Source organism: Corvus brachyrhynchos, unplaced genomic scaffold, assembly GCF_000691975.1.
Source record: "Corvus brachyrhynchos isolate BGI_N302 unplaced genomic scaffold, ASM69197v1 scaffold220, whole genome shotgun sequence".
NCBI lineage: Eukaryota > Metazoa > Chordata > Aves > Passeriformes > Corvidae > Corvus > Corvus brachyrhynchos.
The window spans coordinates 6,591,370-6,610,531 of NW_008236209.1; the positions used below are offsets into that span (position 1 = coordinate 6,591,370).

General features: G+C 47.6%; 1 long non-coding RNA gene across 1 annotated transcript; it reads right to left on the reverse strand.

Annotated features, from left to right (window-relative positions):
- Window positions 1-859: 859 nt before the first annotated feature.
- On the reverse strand, window positions 860-5,365 carry LOC108448811. Its single transcript, XR_001864837.1, has 3 exons — window positions 4,649-5,365; window positions 4,233-4,372; window positions 860-3,217 (listed from the first exon to the last, which is right to left on the reverse strand). It is a non-coding gene; the product is annotated as an uncharacterized LOC108448811 (long non-coding RNA).
- Window positions 5,366-19,162: the final 13,797 nt, after the last annotated feature.

The window sequence follows — 19,162 nt, forward strand, 5'->3', positions numbered from 1 at the left end:
TGCCTGTCCTTCTTGAGTAAAATTCCTGTTATCTCTCTGAGGAGACTTTGCAGGCTGGAGGTATTAAAGGTACTCTGTGTCTTTCCTTCTGTGTCTTAAATGTCAGAAGGTCTTTTTGTTTTCTGGAGGGCTGGTTTCCCTCTGGACAGAAGAATCAATAAGAGTGCAGATACATAGGCACCAGAGGCTTTGGAACTGAGGAGCTGCAGAACTCCTCCTTTTGCTCTCAGACATTTGTGTCTGTCTGTTAGATTCTAGGGCACAGAAAGTATATCTGAGCCCCTGAAATATTAACTACCAAGCCTTCCATTGCATGTGCTACTAATGTGCACAGCCCAGACATGTGTTATAACCCAGCTCAGGTTTGCCTGATGTGGCGGCAGGGTGAGAGCTTCGGCACCAGGCGCTTCCACCCAAGCCCGGCTCTCTGAGTGCTTCTGGAACCTTCCTCCAGCCCAAGCCGTGGAGGCTTTCAGGATCCTCTCGCCTGGCATGGACACACCACATTTCTAAACAATGGACATTGCATATCTAAAGCAGAAACTACAACTAAATTTTAAATTCATCGTCCAACTTAAATGAAAATTCAGGGGGCAGAAACTGGGGAGTGCAAATAGTCATCCTGATAACAAATCTCAATTTCCCCGGGGTCAGAGTATGATCTGGCATTAGTTGCCACTGACATGGGAACAGTGTTTTTGTGTGCATTATGTCAGGCCAGAGCCTGCTGTTATCATGTGCTCTGACTGGCTCTGAGATTCAGCACAGGCGAGTGGGTGGAGGGGCAAGTTGTACAAAATGGGCTTCAAAAGGAGAAATAAGAAAAGAGCAACAATGCCATAACAATTGTATTTGATATCCTGTGAACAGTTACAATTTAGACTTTATTGTTCAAAATACAAATTACAAGTACATAATAGCTACTAATAGTGCAGTTTCAAGGTAGTTGGAAAAGAAAAGCTTTATAATGGATTTGATAGTCCTCAAGGTTCAGCTGTAAGGTTTGGGTGACAGAACAACCATTGTAACTATCTATTACAATCTACCATTGTAACTGTGGCCCCTCCCCACTCTGATGGGCTTTGTCTAGTGGCCCACTGGGGCTGGATCTTCAGGCTTTTTTTTTGTTTCTCCTTGGAAAAAAGTCATACAGAATGACTGACAGCACACCCAATTCCTGTCTGATTGCTGGTTCCCTGATTTTCAATGGGATGCAAAACCCTAACAGGTAACAGTAATAGGCAGCTCCTACCTGTGCTGTCCTACCAGCTCTGAGTGCTCCAGCCTGGCCATGGCTTAGGCCATCAAAGCCTGGCCTTTGGGTTGGTGCAGCCCATCCGTGTGGGAATTCAACCCATCAATGTGCATTGTCCTTTGATGGAGTGAACTATCAGCTTCAGAAGCCTCTGAGCCTTGAACATTCCTTATGGTGTATTTTCTTTTTGGAGGTTCTTCTTTGGTTCTTCTCCCCCTCTGCATGGTAATCAAGACAGAAAAACAAACAAACAAAACAAAACAAAACAATCCTGTTTTTCTTACCAGAAAACTCTGCTAATGAAAGGGACTTGGCAAAGAGTGGAAGGGGCAAGTCACTTTCTGTGTGTGGTATGCATGGACACTCATGTCCCTCAGGGATGGGGGACATTCATTCCCTCATCCCTGCTTGCAGCTCACTCTTCGGGGGCACCAGCCAGAGCTTCTTTGAGTCCTCCTGCACAGGTACAGGCTAGTGAGCAGGGACACCCCCATGTCCAGGTGGGACCAAGCACAACCCACACTCACACCCCCACTGCACTGAGCTCACAAGGAGCCCTCTCGCCTTTGATGAACAGTTCAAAGCTTGTCCACCTCTCACAGTGTCCAAACTCAGCCCTTCTGTGAGCACATCGCTGGTTTGAGGCCAGAAAACTGGAGCTCTGGAAGTAGGACTTTGTAAGAGCAGCTTCTCTTCAGAGGTATCTGGACTGGAGGCCAGCAGCCAATGGACACCACACAGACCCCATCACAAGCTCAGGAGAGATGTGGATTCATTTGACAAGGTGAGGAAGACTCAGGCAGCACCTTACCTTGTGCTGTACATTCCCTGGCTTTTAAGAAATGCCATCCAGGAATGGCTCATTATCTCTGTCCCCTTCCAAGGCCCAATTAATTTAAGGCATGACAGGTTTGCTGGGATGACTCACACGCCAAAGGAAGGGAAGAATGAAGATATGACTTGAAAAGTAGTGGTACAATATACATTTACTTCAAAACTCTGTCCGTTGTGCCACTCTGACCAAAGGAAGAGATGTGACAAAGGCAGCAAGGAACAGTTGTGCAGAGGCTGATGGCAGCTGCAGCATCCTGCTGAGTTCTATCTGGGGACAAGTCACCCACCACAGCCCTGATTCAGGGACCTCACTGTGTGGCAAATGTCTGTGTGTAGCTGTAGGGATGTGTCAGCTCAGAAAGCCTCTGAGCTGTGGAGCTCTGGTGAAAGCTCACTCACTCAGCTGGAAGGGTCCCTCAAGGATCTTGGGAAGGATCCCCCAGGATCTACATGTTTACCCAGTTTCTGCATTTGGGAGGAATGGTTCAGCCACCACCAGCATTGGTGACAGGTAGGTTCCTGCGTTACCCCTGGCAGCGACCCCTGGCCATGGGTGCCCCAGCCAGGGGTGCAGCTCTGCCACACAGCCCAGGGCAGCCAGGACTGTGGAGCAGCTCAGCCAGAGGACAGAGGGTGCTGAGGCTCTGCCAGATTCCTGATTAGCAGGACAGCCACAGGCGCCAGCGGCTGCTCGCGAGGGGCATTGGGGGCGGGGGCCTCAGCAAAGCTGAGCTGCAGCAGGTGCTGCAGGGTCCCAGCAGGGTCCCAAAAATCCATCTCTGGGTTTGCAAATGCATAGAAGCAGAAGCACAATCAACCAGGAAAAGAAAGGAGGGGCAGTTCTGACAGTCGCTTGTGCTGAAGCATTTATAACTTAATTTTCAACTCATTCAGTCAATAGAGGTTATGAAATTACAGCAATAAAATCTGGAGAGCATAATCCAAATGGCACTTTCCCAGGAGGTCTAAAGAGCTCAAACACAAAAGTACTGATTATTGTGCTTTTAAATTATAAGCTAAACTACCTTACCACCAAGGGAACAGAAAACAGCCAGTAGGGTGTCCTTTCTGAAAGGGGCTTCAGGGGCAATCTTAGTTATTTTACATCCAGATTCCCTTCCAAGCAGCCTGAAAAAAAGGATTAATACACACTGGAGAAATGTGATTTGCTGGAGCATGCAGACACATGCATCTTAGAGAAATTACCTCCTTGCTGGAAGGAGGCACCATGGATAAAGAGGACCTCTCCACACAACCCCTTTCAATCCCTAGGAGGATTTCCACTGGTTTTCCCGGCAAAGGCTCTTGAAGAGACTGATCTGGGTGGGATGGTGGGCATGGGGCAGCCTTGGGGACAGGCAGACCTGGCAGAGGGTGACTGGCTGCCACTCTGCCTGAGCGGGACAAACAGATGGCCACAGGATGACTTCAGGGAACTGCAACAAAGAGGAATGGCTGGGCAGGTTTAGAATGAAAGGGGCATTTGTCACTGCTGCGCAAAACTGGAGAGCGCTGGGACTGCTCAGGCACGTCCCTGTGCAGCCCCACGCTGCCCCTCTGCCCCTGGAGCAGCCAGGCAGCCCTGGAGTAACTCACCAAAATCTAGCGCTGGAGAAAATTGGAGCTTCAAAAGCTCAGTGTGAGGAGCTAAACAAGAGCACTGAGGAGTGAGCTTTGGCCCTAGGATCAAGCAGCACAAAGATTTCCAGGGCCCCTTGAGGCCTTAAATTTCTGTAACAACTGCGGACAAGGCAGAAATTTTCCATTTCTTTACTTACTGGTGCAGAATTCTAAACAACCCAGGCAAGAAATCAACACACAAACCACCCAGCCAGCATATGGCTGCAGAACACAGCCAGCCAGCATCCTCCACTCCCAGCTGCAATTATCCAACAAAACACATTACCTGTGCCAGCTTTGGCTGCTTTATCTGCAGAATTTTGAACTACTTAAATGGAAACAGGCCCACAGGGTGAAGTCAAGGCCCATCAATGTGCATTTCCCTGCTGGATAAAGGCGAGGCAAGTTTTTTCCTCTTCACAATAGTGATACAATATTTCTATCAAAAACTTTTGTACTTAAATCCTCTGGAACTGTGATTGTGGAACAAGTTCAGGAATCAGCAAAACCAGAAAGGACATACCTGAAGGTGTGTGTCTTCCTCTTGTCAGTTTCCATGGTCTCCAGCCACCAGCATCACTTGGCCCTTGGCTACTGGAACCTCTCCTCCAGCAGAGACCAGGCAAGCAGTGATGGGTGGGCATCTGCAGGGAGCCAGCCCAGCTCAAGGGAAAAACATGCCATTTTATTAAACCAGGAGATTAAGTTTTCACAAAAACCATCCCCAAACAAACAAACACAAAAACAACCAACCTACTACTAGAGAGCTCAGCTAATAAAGCCTCCCAGGCTGTCACACCGACAGCAAGGTCACACCTCAGCCCCCCAGCTGGTGCTTGGCAGGAGCCTCTTGCTGCAGCCCAGTTACTGCCATTTGGGTTGTGAGGTTCTGCAGGGGCTGGGCCCCTCCCCAGCCATGGTGCAAAATATTCTCCTTACCAAAATGAAGCTTGGCTATATTTTGAAATTCCTGGGTTTCTCCTGGATGCAGGGAGCTCTGCTCAGGGTTCAGTACTTGTCAGAACGTTCCTCTGCTCCAGAGCTAAGGTACCTCAGGTACCAGGAGAGGTTTCAGGAATGCTGATTTGTTGCTTCTGCTCAGCTTTCTTGCTCCAGGGACTGATCTAAATCACAGTCTTGTGGGGTTCCTCCCTTTCCAGATGTAAGAGGAAAAATTATGAATCCTCTTCTTGTTTTTGAGATGTTCAGACAAGATGGGAGGCACAAAACTGCTGAGGCAGGGACCACTGGGCCAGGGCTGGAAGGAGCAGGGATGGGGAATGCCAGCAGGGGCTGCCCATGCTTCCTGCCTGCCCTCCCCAGCACCTGCACAGTCCCCAGCACATTCCCAAAACCCTGAAACCCTGACCATGAGGCTGCAGAACCTTTGGTAGCCCAGAGAGACCCATATGTGGCAGGGGGCTCCTGCTGGGGAAAATGCAGAGACCAAGGGAAATGCTGCTGCTGTTGGGGCTGCTGAGGCTTTTCCCAGAAGAAAACACAGAGCCTTTGGTCGGCTCAATGCCATCCCCCTTGATGCTGGGACCTCTGGCAAGCCTGCCCGGATCCTCCCTGGAAACCCATTTCTCCTATCCACAATGCTTAATCACCCTGGGTGATGGATTAATTTCTGTATTTGGGGCTTATCCAATCTGGGACTCAGGTCCTATCCTTTTTTCTTCTGGTTTTTTCCTGCCCTAGCTGGTATCTCAGTCAGGAAACTTCACCTCAAAGAAGCCCCTCCTGTGCCTGGGATTTCAATGCACTAATGTTCTGTATTTTCTGTTTCCTTGATTAGCCTGGCAAGCATAGAAGCCAAACCTTTCCCAGAGGCACATGAATGGCTGCAAAGAAGGAGCACCAGGAGTCTCTCTGTTCACTTAAGAATTTGTGAACAAAAAACTGAAAAGAAACTGAAGAGACAGGCATTTCCTTTTTGTATAAGAATTCAGTGCCAAGTGCTGGGCTCAAAGACCAATTTTCCACTTTCTATTCATCTCATTTATGCTAATCAGCAAGGGTATAATCTAAATGAAACAAGTGAGTGCAGGTCAGTGGCCCTGATATGGCTTGCTGGGATGGAGGGATGGCTGGCTTAGACCAGCCTAAACTGATTTGTAGACCTGAACCCTAAAACACTCCTGTGAAGAAAACAGCCTGTTGTCAGCAATGAAGACCTCATTTGAGAGCAGAGGTATACCACAGGTCTTGGGCTGACTCCTTGTTTTGGCAGTCTAAGCCCTCCCATTCTGATTCAGGAGAAAATCCTGTATTCCCTGGGAAGAGGGAAGGTACCGAACTCAGTGTTGCAGTTGTGTGATAGCTGTGAAAAAAGACGAGCTGATATGGTTCTGCTTTTCTTGCAGCTCAGGTGATAATAAAATGACAGATTCCCCAGGTACCAGAAGCTCATTGATGTGCTAAAACTCAGCGTGGCTTTGGAAGCAGCTACACCCCCACATCTCCTGATCACCATCCCATGTTTTGTACTCCAGTCAATCAGCACTGCAATGGAGCACTGGAAGGCCTGAGTGACTTTGTTGCTGTGGCAAAGAGGGACCTTCAGCAGTGAGGTTCTTTGCCAGGCTGCTCAGTGAGCAATCTTCTCTCTTCCCTCCTTAGTATGTAATTGAGCTCAAATACACCAACAGCTCAACAAAAGGCTTAAAACCAGATGAGTTTGTTGTGTGCATGTGTGGGGAAATAGGAACAGCAAAATAATAGTACCCTGTAACATAAACCATGCCCCAGGTCTGGGGGGTTCCAGCTGTCACTGTTGCCAGGAGCAGGGGCAGCTTAGGCTCCTGCAGCACAGCAGACAGGTACCACAGGTTCAGAGCATCCTCTCCCAGCTCAGGACTGTTCCAGACTCATCTGCAATTGCAGCCATGGGCAGGTGCCTTGGCAGAGCCCTCACTAAGGCTCAGAGCCAGAGCAGCAATAATCCATATGACCAGAGAGAAAATCTCTTGAGCAACATGAATCCATCAAACATGTCTGTTTGATGACAGTCTGCTTTTACACAGTCAGTACTATTTCTCCATCAGGACTTCTATTTCTTCTCCAGAACTGGATAATTCTTATTCAATGAGCACTTCATCAATATGCAGCTACATTCTGAAGATGAGCTGCCAGGGCATGACAGACACTTTCTGCTGGATGATATTCAAATTTCTTACATAGGCATTTTGATTCAAATGAATCTAATTCTCTAATAAAAGCTTTGAATCAACCTGTAGCTCTCATACTTGAAACACTGGAGTGGTCTGGAGATAAACAATGAATATTCAGGACTTCAAATCTAGATTAAACAATGGTTTCTTCCATGCTTTAGCTCACACCTCCTTTCTAGGAGTCAGTGCATTAAAGGAAAAGATGTGAAGTGTAATTGTCCTCCTAGTGCCTCCTTCTGTACAGTCTATCACCTGCTGGTGCTGCTGGGAGTCACCAGTCAAGCCAGTTCATGTTCTCCAGTAAAACAATGGCCTTCAGCAATCTGCTCCCTCTCTCAAAAGCTGCCCGTTACACCAGGAGAGCACAATGTGGGCTTTGATGCTGTTATCTGCCTTTGCTCCCCTGTTTATCAAACACTTTGAAATATGTGACACTCCTTTTGCAGGCACTCCAAACCATCCAAGCCCTCCCTTTCCACGGGGTTTAGCAATTAATACTAATCTCTAGCAATAACAACATGAGAGGAACCAGAAGACAAGGGGCAGCCCTTCACAGGCTGGGAATGTGCCTTTGGAGTTGCTGCAAGAAAACTCTTCCTGGATACTCAGGCAGCTTATCCCTGGCTTAGGACAGAGATTTCCTATAACCTCTTCAGATAGCTTGTAGGATTTGCTTCATTAAGATGCCAGAAAAACAGGATTCCCACTCCTATGCCCTTTTGCACTGGGTTTCTTCCCCAACCAGGAAAGACGGAGAAAACGTTTCTTGAGAAATTTATAAAGATGCAGAAGTTTGCAAGGATGGCCGGAGGGGACAGCTCCTGGTGCCGACCTCCTGAGCAGAGGGACACAGGGAGGGAGGAGGCACCTCTCTGGGGATGGCTGTGCTCCTCCTTCCATCCCCTCGGCCCAGCTCAACCTCATTCTCTTTGTGATCTTTAACACCCCCCGGCCTCCATGGGTTTGTTTTTGCGTATCTGAGGACATTCTTGGATTAATACTCCCCTAGCATGAAAAACTGCACACAGCCAGGGATGACCATGATCTCAGAAATAAAAAGTGAAGGTAACTGCAGCTGAGCTAATCCTTCACCAAGATGCTGTTTGAAGCACAAAAGGATTGGGAGGCAAACCCTGAGGTTCTGAATTTTCAGGAGTTCTGAACTGGCATTTTCAAGCATCACAAAATAACATCTTTCCTGCATTGCAGATCATTTATTGGGATTATGAGAGGCAAAAAGGGCAGAATAACCTGGTGCCACTGAATCCTCACAGGACCTTGGTGACACTCAGGGAAGCGAGAGCTGTGGAACAGCCTGACCAGCAGCAGAGGAGAGAGAGGTATAGAAGGATTCACTGGAGGGGAAAACCACTTCACAACTCTAAAAGCAGACAAGAATAAGCAATTATACTGCTATGGCAGCAAATTAGGCTTTTAGGTGCAAAGTGAAGCCTAAATTTCTCCTGAAACCCCTAAGTGCTTCAAGATCTAGGAACTGGAAATTCAGCTACATCCCTGAGAGGAGCAGAGCCCCTGTCCAGTGTGGGTACTAAGCTGGAGAAGGCCAGAAACACAGAGCAGACATAAGAAGACCCCGCCGTGCCCCCCAGCTCCCCGCAGCCCAGAGGAATTAGTTCTCGATGCAGACCCACCAGGGCCCTCCACTGGCAGAGGTGGGACCTTCCCAAACCTCCTGGGCCTGAGTGCCAAAACCACCACTCCAAGGGCAATTCCCCAGGTTTATTAAATACCCAACAGCTCATGCACAAACCCCAGCACAGCCAATGAAGCCAGGAGCACACAGGGATTCGATGCCCCTCAGATATCATTTTCCAGTGGTATAAATAAGACCACTGAGCTCCAGGCTTCTTCATTTATGTTCTTCCTGAAGCTGGAGCTTACTGAAAATGTGGATGACTCTCTAGTCTACACCATATCATGCAGCAAAAACCTGCTCACAGATTTTAAGGCTGTGAAGGAATTATCCATTACCTAGAAAATGCTGTATGATCTGTACTATCCTGTTTTCTTGCTCTTCCAGCAAATCACTCTGCAATTTCCTGCTGTACAGTGCTAAATTAGAAGGGAAATTGTTTCCTTATGAATCAGCACAAACAGCATTTTTTGCTTGTTTTATCTGGCAGAGTAATTTTTTCTTAGGAGAGAGAAAATAGTGCCCATGATCCTGTGAAACACCCATAGTCAAACACCCACGTATCCAAGGGAAAGTGAGTGACTCCGGACTTGGGAGCCAAATATTGAAAGCCAATTTTATTTTTTCATCTGCCATTGATGGGACCCTGTGGGCTCTGCTGCGGTGCACAGGCAGCATCTTCCTGGTCCCAGGGCAGTGAAGCAGGGAGCATCACTGGGCCAGCACCATGCCAGTTTGCCACACACGCTATTCTGCATGCTCCCACTCTGGGAAGGGGGCCAGTGGGTGACACAACCAGGACAGCTCAGGAGTTCATGGACTGCAGACAGACCATCACTGCTCTGCTCCGTGTGTTTGGGAAGTCTAGAGTTGCCGTGGAGACACAGAACAGGATGTGACATGACAACTCCTCTGCCCATGACCTTAAAAAAGACTTATTTGTACTAACAAGGAATGCACGCAGACAAATATTCCTCCGCTGCTGGCAGCCGTCTGTGTGGCTTGGCAGGCATCACATCCCAGGGAGTGGGAGGGCAGGGGGATGGACAGACCTCAGCAGAGTCACAGCTTCACCCCTGATACAGGGCACAGACACTCTTTTGCTCCCTGTGCCAGCTGGAGGTTGGTGGAGCTGCCTTGGTGGAGCCCCAAGGGGACACTCCTTTGAGGGGCTGGGTGCCCTCCTGGTGTCAGATCCAGCAAGAGCCTTGGACAGAGCATGATGGAGGATCCCACGGATCCCTGCTCAGGACAAAGCTTTTCCTCTTGGTCTCTGCAGAGCCGCTCAGTGTTATAAAGCCCCTGTCATGGAGCATCCCCAGTCCTGATGAGTCTGTCCCTGCAGAGCCAGGTTTGGAGTTCTGTGGCCAGTCTCACAATGGGCACTTTATCTCTGAAACTGAGTCTCTTGCAGTTGCAGCAGTTCACAAGGAATTGTGAGTTCCATAGGAGCGATTGGTAACTCCATTTTCCTGAGCAAACGTGACTTGACACAAAGCTTAAAGGGCTTTTAAAACGCTGATCAAGAAGAAGCTGTAATTCATTACCAGAAGCTGGAATTAATTACTGTTGATAACCACATTAACCAGAGGATGCACATTCTTTGCAGGGAGTGATCAGGAGTGCTGACAGGTAAAACAGCTAAGATCAAGGGTGTGGGATTACCCTTTTCTTCAGGAAGACTAGAGCCAGAGAAGGAGAAACATTCATCTGAACCTCCCCATGCCCTTTAGTTTTCTGTCCCCCCTCCAGGACATCCCCAGTTTCTTCTGTCTATCCAAAGCTAGCCATGCTGACCCATCCTGTCACTCTCACCTGGATCCCTAGGATCCCATCCAAATGAGCTCAGGCTCTCTGCAGTGCTATTTGAAAGGTCAGGATCTGACTCATGACTCCAGTATGGTGATATTTTTGGCTCTGCTTTAATCATTTTCTCCTGTATGTCTCATGCGCCGCCTGCCAGAACCCCTTGTCCTCCCAATTATGGTGAAAATAGATAATTAGTAATAGCCTAATTCAGGAACTACTTGGAATTATTGACGAACAGAGTCTAGTCCAACAATATGAATTCTTCATTTATCTTTTCCACTCCAGTGCTGGCACAGAGACAAATGCTGGACCAGGCTTTGCAAGGGAGACGCTCGTCGGCTGCTGGGAATGTTTATGTTAGAATCCTGACATGTAATATTAACATGCTGGTGCTAAAAGGGAGACAAAGTCCATCATTAGGATTCCTGTTGTTCCCCTGGGGTCTCCTCTCAACTTCCAGTGACAGAACTCTTTTCTGTGCTTTGCAGAAAACCAGTACCCTGCTCCCCAAACCTTGTGCTCTCACCACTCCAGCCACAGGCATTCCAGATCACGTGAACTCCCAAATCTTTCTGACATTAATTTGTGTTCCTCAGTGTAGACTCATCCTGTCCAGGTATTTTACTCCTGAGATCCCAAAAATTTAAAAACTGCATTTCCTCTGCAGAAATTTTATTCCACATAAATATTGTTTAAAATGTCTCATATTATTTGACAAATATTAATTCATACTCAGCTCTCCTGTGAAGCAGAGAAATTGCTATTATTAACCTTACTTCTTGGAAAGGAAAGAGAGGAGAAATTATTTGCTGAGCGCAAATAGGGAGAATTTGTATTCATGTGGGACTGAGAGCTCAAAGGCCCCATCTCTGAGCCATCCCTCTCCTCAGCAGAGCAATGCCAGGCACCCTTTTTTGGGTGGCCCACAGAGACACTTCGCTCACATCTGCTCTTCTGTTCCATTCCACACAATCTGTTAAATAAACACCAGGGTTGCCCAGGCACTAGAACAACAAGGGAAGCCACCCTGCCTTTCCTCCATTGCCTGCCCTGCAGCAGCATCCCTTCAGAGTCCCTGCACTCAGTGCCCCTTTTCCTCAGCCTGAAGAAAACACCTAGACCCTGCACAGGGAGAACATCCCCTGGCCCTCATCTGGGACCAGTCACTGGGCTTTGTCGTTGCATTGGCTGCAACTGCAGGGGCAGCTGGAGCAGACTCGACAGCGTGGGCACCAACACATTTACTGCAGACACCAACGGCACTGCCAGAAGCACCATGGACACCACTGCTGTGTGCCATGGGCACTGCTGCACACTCCACGCGCATCACAGGGGCTCTGCCACATCTGTGGGAACACAAACCCTGCACATCACACCAGGGTGAAATGCTAACACTGCCCCTGGCAGCATCCTGGCTGTGACAGGAGAACAGACCTTGCTCTTCCCTGAAGGCAGGGCTTTCTCAGCTGGTTTTATTTTTACCAAGTGACACGTCTGACCCGCAGAGGGGTGACCTAGTCCCAGCTGTTGCAGGGCTGAGCATCAGAGAGTGTGCCAACAGCACTTGACACTGGTACAAAACAGCCTTCCCCCTTTTTAATGGTACACGTACTGGGAACTTCTATCTCAACTAGCAGAAACCTAGACTGCCCAACACTCCATCTCAGCATGAGGAGGTGTCAGGAAAGATATTTCTGAAGTTCTGGACAAGCTCAGTCAGTGAAGTGCAACTACTACAAAAAGCTCTTTGTGTAGAAGATAAATTTTCCTGTGCACACAGGATCCTGCACTCCCCAAACAGAACCAAGATATAAAGCAGAGCACACATCCAGGGGACACACTTTCCTGATACTCATGCCCCCGATATCTATTGAGACTTGAGAGAAGGGACAGTTATCTGACTAACACTGAATTTTTCCTTTCTCTTTCTCTGCCCACCAAAATGCATGTGGGTTTTATGGAAGAATAGGAAATTGGCATTATCAGAAGTCATCATAGAGACACCTTTGATGGTCGGAGATTTTTATTTTGGAGGAGAGTATTTCTCTACTGCAATTTTCCTGGTCTTTTGGATATGTATTGAATTTTCCAATAAATGTGTCCATTAAAAGCATTATTTTGTCCATAGCCCAAAGTATGACTTTATCACCAGAAACTCCTCTGCCAAAAGCCCATGTCAGTTGCCTGAGTGATTGCTGAAGGCTAACCACAATTAATGAGACTGCCAAAATTCAGGACTCCTGCATGACCAGGGCAAGAGAAAATATTCAAGACATAAAATGCTTTTTCCACCCAGGAGGTGAAAGTTAAAATAGCATTAATAATAGCAGAATGGGGTTGCAGCAGCCTTCCATTCCCAGGCTACCAAGAAACCCAAACATATAATTAATAGCAGTTTTGGGGTCATTTTAAATCACTTTAATTTGTGTCAAGCAATTTGGAGAAAACTGGGTAAGACTCCAAGAAAGACAGGCTTTCCTGATCGTTCTTTGATTGTTTTATGACTTTTCCATGTTTGAAGAACAGCACACAGCAGCACTCAGGCTGTTGGTGATCCTGGGGACACCTGGCCAGAGCCAGGGACACTGGACAGGGTGCTAGCAGGAGCTGAAGAGCTTCGCCCTCCATGGGAACCCTGTTCTTCCACCTGTCTTCCCTGCAGGTGGCTCTGCCTGGAGACAGCAAAGGCTGAACACTGGATGCAGGGCACAGTCCAGGCTCCCATTTTACCAAACACAAATATTTATCACTTCCAAACCTGCAAGATGTCCCTCTCTCTCGATAGGTACCTATGAAGCTGGGACAAGTAGGAGAGGAACTCTGGAGCTGGGCTTATAAAAGTAAGTTTTGATCCTTGCCAAGGTCCCAGACATGTGGTATCATGTACATTCCTGTGAAAGACAGCATTTCTCAGTGCTTCCTGTGTCCCTTGGTGCCTCCTGTGAGGGTGTTTGTGGGGTTGTGAGTGCCTGCTCAGCCCCACTTGCAACTGATGCATCTCCCTCTACTTTGGTGATGGTGGTGAAGAGAGCTGAGCAGTTCCCTACTGAACTGCAGAGGAACCAATTATTGTTTTAGATGATTTTTAACTTCCACACACCATTGAAGTAGAATGGCTTCCAGAGGAAAGCCTGTGCTTCAGTCTTTCCATGTGGATGACTGCTGGAGGCAAGGCTATTCTTCGAGGAGGGAGGTACACTGGTCAAAGTCCCCCAGCTCAGGAAGAACTTTTCCCACCAAGGAGGAAGCCTTTTACTTGCTGGGCAAGGATTTAATTGCATGGTTTCAACACATGCACAACTGTGAGGATCACTCCAGTTCTGTATCTGGCATCCCCTGTGAGAGTCTGCCTGACCAAGTCCCTCAAACACACTGGTGGAAGAATCTCTTTTCTGTGTTCTACCCAATTACTGGCTTCCCAAGCACACTGCCTCTTTCCAAAGCACATGGCTTTTATGGGAAAACAGAGGGGGTTATTTGGAGCAATTGGAGAGGCAGCTTTGATGGCTGGAGCTTTTAGAGATTGCTCCTGTGGTTGTAATGTTCCCTCAAACTGGATGGTGACACATACCTAAGGGTGTCAGCCAGCCCTGCTCCTGGCCCTTTAAGCCCTGGTCTGAAATGCAACACTTTAGAAATATGATGGTTTAGACAATTTTAGTCAGTGAGTCAATTCCGGATTATCAGCCCACAGAGGGAGGATACTGACTCTCCCTCAAAAATTAGCAACCAGCAAGCTCTTTCCTTTGATGAATGTTATTTTAAAGAGTCATCTCACTTCTTTGCTCCAAGAACACTTGCCATTAATCACTGCACAGGAACATTGTGACCTCCTCCCCCAATGGCTTTATGCCCGAGATGACTAGTTCAGCATCATTAGGAAAGAAGGAAGAGGGAGAAGGAGCTGGAGAAGATTTGGTCCCACCAAAGATGTGGGGAAGTAGGTGCCACTATGGGAAAGTCACTTCAAGTGATGGGATAGATGGGAAGAAGCACACAAGTGCTCACAAGACTCCCAGACCTAAAAGTATTAGAAAACAACTAAACCTTTGCCTGCCTCAGGCAAAAAAAAAAAGAGTGAGAAAGGTCCTGTGCCAAGACATGAGCAGTTTAGAGCCTGGGCCGAGCATGCTCCCATTGCCTCATCTGACAGATCTCCCTGTCTGCCACACACCCTCCCAATTACCAATGAGCTGTGCTTATTGCTATGACCACTGCCGTCTCACCAGTACCTAACCCCTGCACTGCTGCAGCAAGTGCCTCAGTTCAGTGCCTCTGCTGTTCTCCACCAGCTGTGATTTACCCAGAAGGAACACCAGTTAAATAGATCATGACAGTAGGTAAAGCTACTGAGGAACAAGTTCCTTGCATATGGCTTGGACTTCACGTCTCAGTTTCTAGAAACTGAGAGAATCTGTGATTATCCCTAACATAAAGTTAGTGATACCAGAAAAGAGCCTCTGGGTATGACTGAGCAGGAAAAAATGCCCAGAAGCCTCAATTCAGCGAATATTTACTCTAATTCACAAGGCCCCATGAAAGGGTGGTACCTGCAAGCCCTGATCAGCCCAGAGCTGACTGCAATTTGTTACAATAGACTTTAAAATCATAGAACATATAATCAAGTAGTAAAAGGCCATGAGGATCCTCCCATTGAACTTCCAGACCTAGCAAAACCCCACCATTAGTTTTACAATTCTTTCTTCCCATTGTATCTATATCTCACATTCCAGATCTTTCTGTGGCTTGCACTGTATTACCAAGTGCTCCCTGAGGAATTAAGAGGAGACTCACTCACACTGTTACAGGTTGTCAGGCTCATTGGCAAAGGCATTAAAACCAAGCTTGAATGTCTTAAAACTACTAAAGCCCCATTGTGGTGTATCCAACACCTTTAACACTGTCCAGGCTATGGGAGGAGGATGGGGCAAGCACCAGCCGGGGTGCTCAGGCAGCCCTAGGAGAAGCAGCTTCCCAGGGGACAGCTCTGCCAAGCAGGAACACAGTCTGGTCAGAACCAGGCAGAGGAAAGGGTCTTTCTTCAGGGACTCACCAAGTTAATGAGGAAACCTTTAAACCAAGGTCAGTGACGTTGGTGATGTGAGCCTACAGGTGTGTCCAAACCACAGAGCCCTGGGCAGCAGCCTGAGCACAGCTGGAAAGGAAACAAGACAGAAAATAATGGCTCATTTTTGTTCACCTGCTTTGCTGTCCATGTCGCAGTGACAGAAATGCACCAGCCAGCCCTGTGCCAGCAACAGCAGGAGATTCCCATACAAAAACATTGCAAACAGAAAGTTGTCTGCAGAAGGAGAATATTGTAAAAGATACATTTCTTAATTTGCTACTGGAAAACATTTTTCAACCAATTGATAGTGCTAGCTTGTATTTTAATCTAAAACATTTTGATTTTCCTATGGCAATTGGCAAATCCTCTTGCTGGCTGGATCACCTGTGAAACTGGCTTTTTCTATAAAACACTTTGGAAGTCTTGTGTGACTGACAGCTGTCATACCGGCATCACAGAGTCTCTTCTTTTATCCCTGTGATCTCCTTCCTTGCTTCTGAACTATCTCAGGGATTTTGGGAAACCAGTTAAAAGCTCCCAGCAGAGGAGCAGTAGAACCCCTGGGATCCCTTCCTTCACCCCATGCGGTGGTAATAGATCATGATCATCTCCAGCAGACAATGCTGAAATAACAGCCTGCTGAAAGAAACAGGTTCTCCTTTTCAACCAGTGCCTCTGGGGGCTCTTCTCTGTTGTGTGTTTGCTTGGGTTTCAGGCAGGTAAAGAATTCACAAAGATTTATAGTTAGAATCTTCCTTTATCCAGAGGCAGAAGTTTATGTTTTTCACTTAATATGTCTAGAAATAGCAAGAATAAACACTGAAGAAAACTGCCTGTTTTCAGAAAAAGAGAGGAAAGTCTTCATTTCAGATTTGAGTGATTTCTGCTTTCTTTAAACACACCTGCCAAGTTCTAGCTTTTCTTTCTTTTCAACTTCATAAAAAAAAAATCGTCATTGTCTTGGGGTGACTTGGGGTGAAATCAAGACGGTCATACAGGGAACAAAAACCAGAGCTCCTTGCATTTTGAATGCCAGGCTTTTGAAGTGTCCAGCAGTTCAGGGTGAAAATTACCAAGGGAATGAGAGCAAAAAATGTTTTAAGAGACAGATAGACATTTGTTATCAGAGGAAAGAATGAGGTAATTTAGTTCATCTGAAACACCCAGATCACCAAGAAAATTGAGCTGACATTTATACACACATACACTAATTACCGGAGACATGAGGACATCAGAGGAGTTCCCTAGGCTGAAGAGATCACAAACTGCATGTCCTGGGTACCCAGCTCTGGGCACTGCTGCCCAACAGATCCAGTAAAGAAAAATCGTGTTTCAGTATAAGGGTGACTGTGGGCACAGCTAGGACTCAAAGAGCAAAGGCTAAAACAGGCTGAAAATAACTTGCAGGTAACAAACATTCTGGGTCAAGACTGAAGGGGGATTCTGCTCAAAAGAAGAATGACAATTTGACAACTGAAGCAAAATTATCAGGTTACCTTCCAGCCCCAGCAGCGAGCCCTGGGATGGCAGCCAGCTCTCCTCGGCTGGGAGCAAAACACCAAAGCACATCCCTAATCCCAGGAAGAGGCCCCAAGAACATGGCCAAGCGGTTCTTGAGTACATGGGGAAAGGCAAATGGTCCTTGAATTTCACTTAGCCAATTGTACCTTGGATTCACACTTCAGAGTGTCTGGGTATCAGGCTGTAGGCAGAACACAGCCAATAAATAAGCTTTAGTTCATGGCCATGGGTACTCAGTGCATGGATTAGGTTAAAACTGCCTCAGACTGAGTGATACCTGCTGGTCTGTCTGCATCCTCATGTGCCTGATCCCACCAGGCTGACCTGCTGTGTGGGGCTCTGGAGAGAAAATCTGTGCTTGGCTGCAGTACCACCGGATCTATTGATGCCTTAGGTTTTAACTTTTATATTTTTCATATCCTGTACTGCTTAGTGTGTAACTCTGAAGTTTCTTGTAGCCTGTTAACTTCTGCTCTCTTGTGCTAGGTAGACATAACAAAGCCTCTCTGGGCCTGCTTTTCAAGGACATCCAGACCATCCTAGGCCCAAAATGTATAAACCAAAAGCCTCTGAGAGGAGGGCAAGCTGAGGGGAATTACATCATTAACCTGAAGCTTTAATTGGAGAATTAACCCTGCTATGCAAATGAACAAAACCTATAAAAGTGTGAAGAACTCATGACCTGTCGTCCATCTTGGGGTCCATCTTGGCAGTGGCCTCTGGCTCCCAGGGTGTACCTTTGAAGGCCTGTCAAATACATACCTACCTTATTCCTTTACTGCTGTATAGTCTCTGTTTCTAGGTAGCCTCTCAAGGCATCACTGTGAACTCAGTTACACAGCCAAGGAAAGGTTTTAGTGCTTCCCTGAAAGCCATGGAAACAACTAATGATTGATAGCGCTTTATTGATGGTCTGATTCTGCTACCTCAGGAGACTCAGGAGAAGAGTGGACAAAAGATAGGATGCTGACTCATGAGCAGAAATGGAAAAAAAAGATGACACGTTGTTCAAACCAGCCTTCAGAGCAGTGATGATTCTAGGAGACATTAATGACTGGGAGAAGTATCTGTGGGATTCATTTGCTTCATTTAACTTTCCCAGGGCAAGTGTTTTTCAGCTGTGGGCTTTCACGTATATTAGATGCAATATTATTACTCACAAATTATCAGCTGGAAAGGAGAGACATTATGTCAGAGGATGAAAACTGACACCCCCAGCATTTCGTTCAGCTTCACCGGAAACCTGTCACCTCCCTGGTCTTTTTTGGAAGTCTGAAGATTTAAGTTCTGCGTATCAGAGGTATGTGGCTACTCTGCTCTGGCTGACCACTGCAATCCATCAAGACCTATTTTTAGACACATGAATAACGAAGGATTTTGGATTGGATCCTGAAATGTCCTGAGCCTCAACAGGAATGTGGCAGTGGCACTCACAGGGCCTAGCTCACAAGTGCTTGATTCGTTCATTTGCTCAGAGCTCTCCATCCCAGTGTGTGCTGTGAGTCACATCTCCCCTGCCCACGGCCTCCCCGTGGAAGTGGTTCCAGCTGGGGGGGTCTGTGCTTACTTGGGGTTCAGCCAGGGTCCGGGCAGTTCCACCTTCTACTGATGTTTGTGTGGCTGTGAGTGCCACAGCCCTGGCACAGTCTCCCTGTAGCCCCCCCAGCCCCCTGCCAGGCTGGCAGCTCGGGTCGGTCAGGGAGATGTTGGGGACGCAACTGCTGCTCTTCCTTGGCCGGTTTGTGCTGCCACTCTCGGGAGCCCAGGGCTCGGGGCAGTGACTGGAGCTTGAGCTCAGGCTGCCTTGTCTCGTTTGTTTGACTGTGTTCTGTCGGCTGAGACACCAAACTCCTCGGCCGTTGCTGTGTCCGAGGCTCAAGGGGTCCCTGACAAGGCACCAGCACAGCTCCAGACCTCCGGCACCGGCATCGGGACGAGCAGTGTCACTGTGCCCGAGCGTGGAGGCTGCGGTGTCACTGTGTCACATCCCGAGCGAGCAGGGTGCCTGGTTTATCGGCACCTGGGGCCTCTGGAATTGCAGGTGGACCTCCAGGGACAGGCGGGCACATGCGTACACTTCTTACGACATGTCACATTCTTTTCTCCTGTTGCAGATGACTCAGAAGCTCAGATCGGTGCCCACGTCTGTACAGTGTTTCTCAAACCTTGAATTATATTTTGATACGATTTTTCAAATTCTCTGAAAAACCCCTGTTCACTCGGAGCAC